Source organism: Rhinolophus sinicus, chromosome 17 (genome assembly GCF_057876585.1).
Source record: "Rhinolophus sinicus isolate RSI-liver-muscle chromosome 17, RSI-T2T, whole genome shotgun sequence".
Classification (NCBI taxonomy): domain Eukaryota; kingdom Metazoa; phylum Chordata; class Mammalia; order Chiroptera; family Rhinolophidae; genus Rhinolophus; species Rhinolophus sinicus.
The window spans coordinates 11258550-11268388 of NC_142517.1; the positions used below are offsets into that span (position 1 = coordinate 11258550).

The 9839-nt window shown below is 45.6% G+C and overlaps 1 pseudogene; it reads right to left on the reverse strand.

The window, feature by feature from the left end:
- Nucleotides 1-651: 651 nt before the first annotated feature.
- Nucleotides 652-4529, reverse strand: LOC109446644 (homeodomain-interacting protein kinase 2 pseudogene; annotated as a pseudogene).
- Nucleotides 4530-9839: the final 5310 nt, after the last annotated feature.

Consider the following 9839-nt stretch of genomic DNA (forward strand, 5'->3'; position numbering starts at 1 on the left):
GCCACTGCCCCTCCCTACCCCCCACTTCTGGAATTTTGGGTGTCTCTCTTCTTCTCCTTGCTAGTTTGTTGCAGAATGGGTTCCTGAGCTCTGTGCTTTGTTACTGGCGTTCTCTTTCTTTTTCATTTTTCTTTCTTTTTTTTTTTTAACAAGACTTTATTGGGGAACAGTGTGTACTTCCAGGACTTTTTCCAAGTTAAGATGTTGTCCTTTCAACCTTAGTTGTGGAGGGTGCAGTTCAGCTCCAGGTCCAGTTGCCCATTGTTAGTTGCAGTGGGCGTAGCCCACCATCTCTTGCAGAAGTCCAGGAATCGAACTGGCAACCTTGTGGTTGAGAGCCCACTGGCCCATGTGGGAATCCAACCGGCAGCCTTTGGAGTTAGGGGCATCAAGCTCCAACCGCCTGAGCCCACGGGCTGGCCCCCTCATTTTTCTTTTTAAAAATAAAAAGCACAGATGCCCCCCCTCCTGAATCCCTACCTTTAAGAAATGTTCTCTTCTGTGCTCTAAGTCCTCCTACTTCCTAGTTCAAGTTTCATTTGTGTTTCCTCCCTGCCCCCCCCCCCCCCCCCATTTTAGCGTTTCTGTGCAGCACCTTCAGTATAAAGAAGCCCATTTCCCATGGAGGTCCCTCCTCCTTCCCTCCTCCCCTCAGCCATCCTCCCTTCTGTCTCCTCCACTTCCAGTGGAGGGTATGTAAGGGTACTGGTTGACTTTGGTGCATCTCAGTGGGTATCCCATATAGACAGTGGAAGCTGGAGAGGTGGTCATGTAGGTCTGGTGGCTGAACACTGATTGGGGTGGAGGGTGAACGAGGCCAGGACCTAGGGTTCCATGCTCACAGGACGTGACGGATGGTGCTAGCTGGGTAGGCAGTGTGCTGCACGGGGTGGAGCACCGAGCTTTGAGAGGCCACCAAGTGGGCCCGGGTGCCTGTGTAGGTGTACAGGTGGGGCCGGGCTGGCTGGGAAGGTGGGTGGCAGCAGCCGCCAGGTAGAGGTGCACGGTGCCGGCGCTGCGCTGTTGTGGGGGGGCTGCCATCGTGAGAGTGACCTTCCGGGTCAGTGATGTGCCGCCGAGCCTGGCTGAGGCCGAGAGGCTGCTGCTGCTGCTGGAAATGTGGTCCTGGCCTCTGCTTCCAGTAGGCCATGGCTCCACATGAGCTCCCTGAAGACTGACCGCTGGTGGAGGTTATGTTGCTGGAGGACTCGGACTTGCGGAAGGAAGAGTGGTGACTGGTGTGGGCCGCGCGACCAGGTTGTCTCGTTCCACTAACACTTCCGGGACGGCACGATGATGGTTCGGGAGTTCCCAGCGCAGTGATTCTCCAGGCTCCCCTTGGTGTCAAAGGTGTCGGAGTTGTGACCGGCTTGGTGCTGCACGGAGTAGGGGCTGGTGATGCTGCACGAGTCAGACTAGGGAGAGTCGTGGACTGTGGCACAGCTGAGGACGTTTTTCCTCTTCTCGGGACAGTGCTGGTGGGGGCCGGCTTCTGTTCCTCCTTGTCTATCGCTGCTGCTGATGGTAAGGATGCTGCCTGTGGGGCTGGGGGCGTTGGGAATGACCCTCATCTGCTTCTGCGATTCCCTGATGGTGCTGGAGGCCCTGTCACATCATCCCAGCCGCACATGACCTACCGCGTTTCCCCGAAAATAAGACCTAGCCAGACAATCAGCTCTGATGCGTCTTTTGGAGCAAAAATTAATCTAAGACCTGGTCTTGTTTTACTATCATATAAGACCGGGTCTTATCTAACATAGTATAAGACCGGGTCTTAGATTAATTTTTGCTCCAAAAGACCCATTAGAGCTGATTGTCCGGCTAGGTCTTATTTTGGGGGAGAAACACGGCAGGAGCTGCTGTGCACCAGGGTACGGCGGGTGGCTGGTCGTCCGTGATGCGCTCGCACAGCTGGCGGGAGCTGGTGGGCTGGGAAGAGGACACCTCACAGGTGCAGGCGTTTCTCGCAGAGGACTGGCGCTGCTTACTCTTCCGGGGGGAGGTGGTGCTGGTTGGCCGCGCGCACGTGTAAGGGCTGAGAGTCTGGAAGGCTCACATGACCCGTCAATAGCGCAGGCTGCTGCCTGATGGGATTGCAATGGCTGACATGAGCGTCCGTGTTCCTCCAGCCCGCCAACTGTTGGGTGACTGCCGTGGTCTCAGGAATCACGGCTGCATGCTGCGCCGACTTGTGGGCGGCCACTCCAGTCAGCTGCTGCCACACAGCGGGGAAGCAGGATCTGCTGGGTCCCACTTGGGCAGGACGGCTGGGCAAGCTGACCTGGTTGGATCTGAAGAGGCTGAGCTCCTGGGGCTTGAGTGAGGACGGGAACTGCATTTTCCATTCGCTCGGAATAGCCAGCATGCTTAGAGGGAGAGGCCTGCAATCCTTGGAAGTCAGGCACACACATGATAAGAGCTTGCTAGCAGGGGTCAGGCCCAGCACATGCGCTGCTGGGCCACTGCAGCAATGGATGCCGCTGAAGGCTGGTTATGTTCAGTGTTCAGCTGGTTGTTGAAGGTCATCATCAGGTTGGTGGACGAGCTGGGGGCCATGTAGGTGATAAAGGGGTTTTGCTTGGCTTCACAGTGTCATATTCACCAGGCACTTGCAAACCTCCATGCTCTAGAAACATGATTTGACATGTGTGCTATGGGGACAATCGAGTAAGTCTGACCACAGGGTGGTTCACGGTTTCTATCAGAGTGATTCTCTTACCGGCATCTATGGTCTGCATCTTCTTTAACTGTTCAATGAACTCTCAACTGTCTGCCTTTCCTACCAATGTGTCACTCCCTTCCCAAGCTGTTGTTACGTTCACCTGGGCCATATCATCTAAACCACTGAAAATGTGCTTTCTTGCTTTTTTTGACTTAATCCCCATGTTTGCTTTTGTGGTCATCTGGTGTCTTCAGCCTCCACAAGGATGAGGCGAATCTGTGTTATGGCTGAAAAACCTAGTTGTCTTTGTCCCTGTGCTTAAATATTTAGCTGGCAAAGCCCACGATTATGAAATATACCAAATCTGATCATACTCGGAAGCTCCTGAATATAGCAGCCAGCCCAGGAACAGCTCTGCAGTGACACAGCCCAGGACCACATTTTAATTGTCTCACAAAATGGTAAACCAAAGGTGATCTCTGGGGCCCTGTAATATCTGGACTGCAAGTAGGTGGAACACACAGCCTTGGACACGTGGCTGGCGGAACCAAAGCTGATGGCCTTTACTCTGATGACCAGGCTCTGGGTCTTTGTCAGGCTGTGGCTACCTGCTGGAGGACTAGGCAAATGTACTTAAAGGGCAAGGTGCTGCACTTGTTCTGCTTCAGGAAGGCATAGAGGTTCTGCTCCAGCATCTCAAAGACCAGGCATGTGTGATTTTTGTGCTGGAAACACTCAGAGGCCTGGACAAAGTTGTAGCTGTCAGCACTGTTTGTGCTCAGGCGGGTTCAATCTGACCTTGCTGAGCATATGACGGGTGGTTCTTCAGGATCTTGATGGCTATGATCTCACTAGTGCCCTGTTTCTAGCACTCGAACAGTTGCCCAAACGTCTCTCGGCCCGAGAACTCTAACACTTCATATGTGTTGGTCAAGGAGCACAGTCCCTCATGCTGGACCAGCTGATAATCACTTCGCTGTTGGAACCACTGTTTTTGGAGGTGGCAGTTGATGTGGTGGCAGTGGCTACATTGGCCCCCCTTGCAGTATTCTTGGATGGATACTCGTTGATCTGGACACCGCTTACGTTCTCAATATGCTCACTGTTACGCTTGAGTCCCCATTTTTGGTAGGTATCAAGAAAGCTCGTAGTGCTTCGACTCATTAGGTTATGTGGTCTGCCGAGGACTTGCCCAGAGTCAGAAATTCTACTTGCTGATGTGATGACTATGTGCTCGGTGCTTCCTGGGTAGGTGATGGTCTGCGTGTAAGGTAAGCTTGGGTTTCGGATGGGAAAGGAGATGCTGATGATTGTGGTGGCTGGCTGAGAAGGTGGCATGTTCTTTCTCTGGCTATACACTGCTGTGGGGGCCATATGCAGTCATGCTCCAGCTGGAACTCGGCTCCACTTTCAGTTTCTTTACACTACAGACGGCATTTGACTGAGGGTGTGAGGGGAGAAAACTTGCACATATGAAGCCATACCTTCATACACAGGGCCCATTGGGGCTGAGGTGTCTGCAATTTATGGCAACAGAAAAGGGAACATGGGGGCCAGCTAGGCCCCCCAGCCTCAGCTGGAATCCGCCATCTTGAACCTCTGTCTCCACTCCATGCAGCCATAGCCGCCAGCATCCACATCAACCACCAGTGCCAGGGGAAGGGGCTGTGGACCAGGTTCCCTAGCCAGGGCCCTGGCATTGCATGGGGACTCTGGGGTGGCCCAGCAGGTGCAGTGGCTGAGGTCCTGGATTGGGTCTGCTGTCAGATGGGAGCCAGGGCTGGCAGCACGCCGCTTGCCCCTGGCCAGAGCTCAGCTCAGCATGACTGTGTGTCTTGTGTATCTTCTTTGATAAAGTGTCTATTTAAGTGTTTCCCCACTTTTTGGCCTTATAACACTGGTTGGAATCTCCAGTGCCATGTTGAATATAAGTGGTAAAGCTGACATCCTTGCATTGTTCCCAGTAGCTGGGGTAAGCATTCAGTCTTTTACCATTAAGTATGTTGTTAGCTGTAGGTATTTCATAGCTAACCTTTATCCAGATTGAGGAAGTTCCCATCTATTCCTAGTTTGGTCAGAGTTTTTGACATGAAAGGGTGTTAAATTTTGTCAAATGCTGTTTCTGCATCTATTGAGATGATCATATGTTTTTTGTCCTTTGTTCTATTTATATAGTGTATTACTTTGATAGAGTTTAAGATGTTTAACCAACCTTGCATTCCTGTGATAAATCCCATTTGAACAGAGTATATTGTTCTGTAATTTTATTTTCTTATGATGTTTTTATTTGGCGTCAGGATAATATTAGTCTTATTGAATGAGTGGAGAAGCATTCCTTCCTCCTCTACTTTCTGAAAAAGTTTGTGAAGGAGGAGTGTTATTTGTCCTCAAAGATTTGATAGAATTCACCAGTGATGACTTCTAGACTTTGGCTTTTCTTTCTGGAAAGATTGTTAATTACTAATTCAATTTCTTTTTAGCAGTCTATTGAGATTTTTTATTTCTTCTTGAATCAGTTTAGTAATTTATGTCTTTCAAGGAATTTGTCCCTTTCACTGAAAATGTCTAATTTGTTGGTATAGAGTTTATAGTATTTTGTTATATTTAAAACTGTAAAATTTCCCTCTAAGCATTGCATTAGCTGTACCCATAACCCATATATAGCATTTTCATTTTAATTTAGTTAGAAATATTCTCTACTTTCTTTCATGATTTCTTTTTTGACCCATGGGTTACTTTGAAGTGTAGTGCTTAACTTCCAAATATTTGGGAATTTCCCAAATTTCCTTCTGTTGTTAATTACTAATTTAATTCCATGGTAAATTAAAAGAATACACTTTGTATGATTACATTCCTTTTAAATGGATTGAGACTTATTTTATGGTCTAGCATTTATTTGATCTGTTCTGAAGAAATCTGCACTTGAAATGAATGTGTAGTCTGCAGTTGTTTGGTGAAACATTCTACATGTGTCAACTAGGTTGCTAGTGCTTTTTTTTTTTTTTAAATTTCTCTATATCCTTGCTAATTTTCTATCTAGATCTTCTATCAATTATGGGATATTGAAATCTCTAGCTATTATTGTTGTATTGGCTATGTTTCCTTTTAATATATTAGTTTCCTATTTTTGAGGCTCTGTATTAGATGAATATATTCTTATAATTGTTATATGTTACTGATACTATAGTGACTCTTATGATTATGAAACATCCTTCTACAGATTACATCTTAACTTATCAAAATCTAGTTGAGATTAATACTAATTTAATTCTAGTAAGATGTAGAGACGTTGCTCCAATATAGCTCAATTCTCTCCCCCTCTCTTTTGTATTATTATTGTCATATGTATTACATTTATATGTGGTATAAATCCAACAATACGGTGTTATAATTATTACTTTACACAGTCTTATGTCTTTTTTAAAGAATTTAAGTGAAGAAATGAGAAAAATACAATTAGAGAGTCTTTTACATTAACCCACACATTTCCAGTGCTTTTCATTTCTTCTTGTGCATTTAAATTGATGTCACTTCTTTTCAGTCTGAAGGGCTTTCTGTAGTATTTTTTGAAAGGCAGGGCTGTCATTACTTTTATTGACAATGCCCCTGGACATGGACATCACCCACGACAGCAAATCAATGAGCCCCCTCAGACAACAGCAGCATATCTGTCAGTCCTCATGGCCTGGTAGGCCCTGGTAGAACCTCCACACCCACTGGGCTGGAGGCGATGGAAACAGTCCCAGGCTGGAATGCCTCACACATCCACTGTTCTTACCCAAAGGTCAGCTGTTTTTTAAGCATAAACACTTCTGAGATTGTCGAATGCCTGTGGTCGATTTCCAGAGCCCTGAATTGGTTGTTGTTGGTTTTGTCCAGTTGCTCTGTGGAAAGGATTTGCTGACCTTTTCACTTGGCCGTAGCTGGAAGTCTGCTTCCTTCCCCCATGTTTCTGATTCATTAGACCTGGGGTGTAGCCAGAGAACTTAGATTTTAATGAGTTCACAGGTAATACTAATGCTGCTCGTCCAGGAACCACACTTTGAAAACCTCTGACTTAGGTTAACTCAGTCTCTTTTAGGGATTAAAACAACTTTCTCAGATATGAATTCGTTATGAGCACACAAAGTTTTATTTTAAATTTGCTGCAGGAGAAGAAGGAATCTAATAAAGCCAGTTCAGACATTCCCTTTTAGTAGAAACTTTTGATAGAGGTAAAGGTGACTAGATAAAATTGTTAATGTTAGGTTCAAAAACAAGAGCTATCAGGTTAAAAAAAGAGCTGTTCAGTGGGTGCTGAACAAAAGATTACTGGTGCAGCACCAGCTAATGATCCGCAATTCAGGTGACTCATAGTGGGACAGTGCAGGTAAATCCAACTGCCCACAGTAGCTCTTAATCTCATCAACATCTATGAGAAAATTGCTCAATTATGTTATCATAAATGCCAGACACTTCCCAAAGGAGGTTGTTAATTTTCCCGAGCCCCACAGTTCTTCTCCAGACCCCCTTCCTCAGATTGTGGACAGTTTTATGTCTCACTGGTAAATGCTAAGTTCTTCCCTTTCGTGCTGTCCCAGAGTGGACACTGGGCGTGTGGTTGGCAGAGGTCAGGTGGCAGTGGGGGAGGGCGCTTCCTGTCTGTGTAGCATTATCAGGGTCCTTGTTGGTTTCTGCTGCAGAGCAGCTGGTCCAGTCTGGTTCTGGACTGATGACAGCTGCAGTGTGACTGGTGCCACCACTGTTGTCTGTGGTTCTGACCATTGGCTTCTTGTCACCACGTTCCCACCTCTTTGTACTTCCCCCAGGCTTCTGCTAGTCCGCCAGTCATGTCCGCCTTTTCATATCCCAACACTCCCCCCCCACCACAGGAACTTCAGGGTACCCTAGGTGATAGGCACAGGCCACCATGTTGAAATGTCATCACAGGGAGCCCCTCCTAGAGCTTTGTTCCTCTTCTGCACACCTTTGCGTGTATGCTACTAGCACTCCCCAAATTCTCAAGATCTTCCATTTCATTCCATCTAAGTGTGTTTACCTCACCCCTCAGAACTCACAGAGACAGAGGAAATGAGGACCTATGTGACTCGTACTACCTGTTTTCTCTACAGTTCTTTCCTTCTCCCTCTCTTCCCACAATACTGAAGAAAAGCAGTTTTACTTTACCCACCTCAGAGGATCTCAGCTTCAGCTGCATGAGAATCCCCTGGAAGGTCCATGTGGCCCCAGCCCTGAGTTCCTAATTCAGCAGTTCTGGGGTGGGACCTGAGAATGTGCATTTCTAATGGGTTCCCGGGAAATGCTGCTGCTGGTGGTCTGCTAACCACATTTGAAGAACCACTGGCCTACCTGGTACCCTGATTTCTTGCTACCCCTGATTTAAAGTAAAATTCTATCATCTTTTTTACAAGGCTTGACTCTTCATTTGTTAGTGGATGCTAAAGGAACTTAGAAAATTCTTTCTCTCAACAAAAGGTTTTCAAACTATTATCTTCTAAGATAGAGTGACTATAATTTATTGTCTAAGCTGGGACATCTTTGATGGTTAAATGGATGGCTATTAATGATGCCAAGACCACAAGAGAAGATGGGGTTGTCTACGGCAAACCAGGATGCCTGGGCAATGAGTCGCTTTCACACTCCTCATCTCAGTTTGTACACACAAGCACCTGTTAAGAGGGCAGGCAGGTATCATGATCCCCGTTTTGTAAACTGGGAATTAAGACTCAGGGAGGTGATCACAGCCTAGAAATGGCAAAACCCAGACTTTAACCCAGATTTTCTGAATTCCAGGCCAGCGCTCTTTCAACCACAGCAAGGAATTTGTTTTAAAATCTAAAATGACATCTTTCATTGTTTTTACTTGATTATCCTAATTCTGCATATTAAGTATGATTAAAGTAAACATCATAACTTCCATGTGCCTTGTTTAAAGTGTAGTCGACATGCAGTATTATGTTAGTTTCAGGTGTACAACATAGTGATTCTACGTTTACATAGCTTGTGGTGTGATCACCACGATAAGTCCATGATTCAAACAAAACACACATTAAGTACCTAAATTTCCTAGGGTATGTTTGGTTTTCTATTACTAAAAATAACAATAATTTTCCTTCATATGCCACTTGACCAGGATTCTTTTTCCCCCTTACAATTTTCTTACAACATGTGCTTTCAGTTAACCTTTTGGTGCCTTATAGGATGGAGTTCAGAATCACATTAATTCTAGGAGTGATCTTTTTATTACTCTTGGCAGTGAACGGATATTTAAATTTATAGCAATCCCATTACATATGTATTAACTGTACATGGAATGGCATGATGTGTTTTTCTTCTTGTGAAGCTCTTTATTTGCATGGGAATACAAACTCTGAATTGGATTGAAGTGGAAATCTAGTCCAGTTTTCCCAAGGAAGACAAGTCAACACAGTTGAGTTGGGTGAAAAAATGGTCTTAATAAGTTGGTTTGGCATGTCCTTATTGTTTATTTTGTTTTTAAGATGCAAAATGTTCCAGAAAGGTTCATAAGCTTAGTTTTTCAAAGAGCAAATTACTTTTTAAATGTTCCAGGGAGGTTTGCTTATGACAAAATGTATTTGAGGTGAAAGGATGTTTATCCTCTCGTTTATTACTTGTGTACACATTTTATAGTGAAAACACCCTTATGAACCAGGAGGTCTGGGGCCGAGGGTTGATTCTTTGGTGTTCTTGCATCTCAGGTTGTTCCTCTGCAAAATGAGGTGTTAACAAAGATGTATGAATTTCCTATTGCTGCTATAACAAATGACCACAAATGTAGTGGTTTTAAATAACACACATTTATTCTCTTATATTCCTGGAGGTCAGAAGTCTGATGGGGGTCTCACTGGGCTAAAATCAAGGTGTCGGTAGGTCTGTGTTCCTTTCTGGAGGCTCTTGAGGTGAATCCATTGCTTGCCTTTCCTCGTATTTAGAGGCTGCCTGTGTTCTTTGGCTCATAGCCACTTCTCCATCTTCAAAGCCAAAGCCAGAAATGTCCAGTTGAGTGTTTCTCACATTGCATCACTCTGATGCTGACTTTTCTGCTTTCCTCTCCCACTTTTAAAGATCCTTGAGATTACATTGATCCAACTCATCCAGACTCATCTCTTTGTTTTAAGGTCAACTGATTAGCAACCTAAATTCCATCTGCAACTTA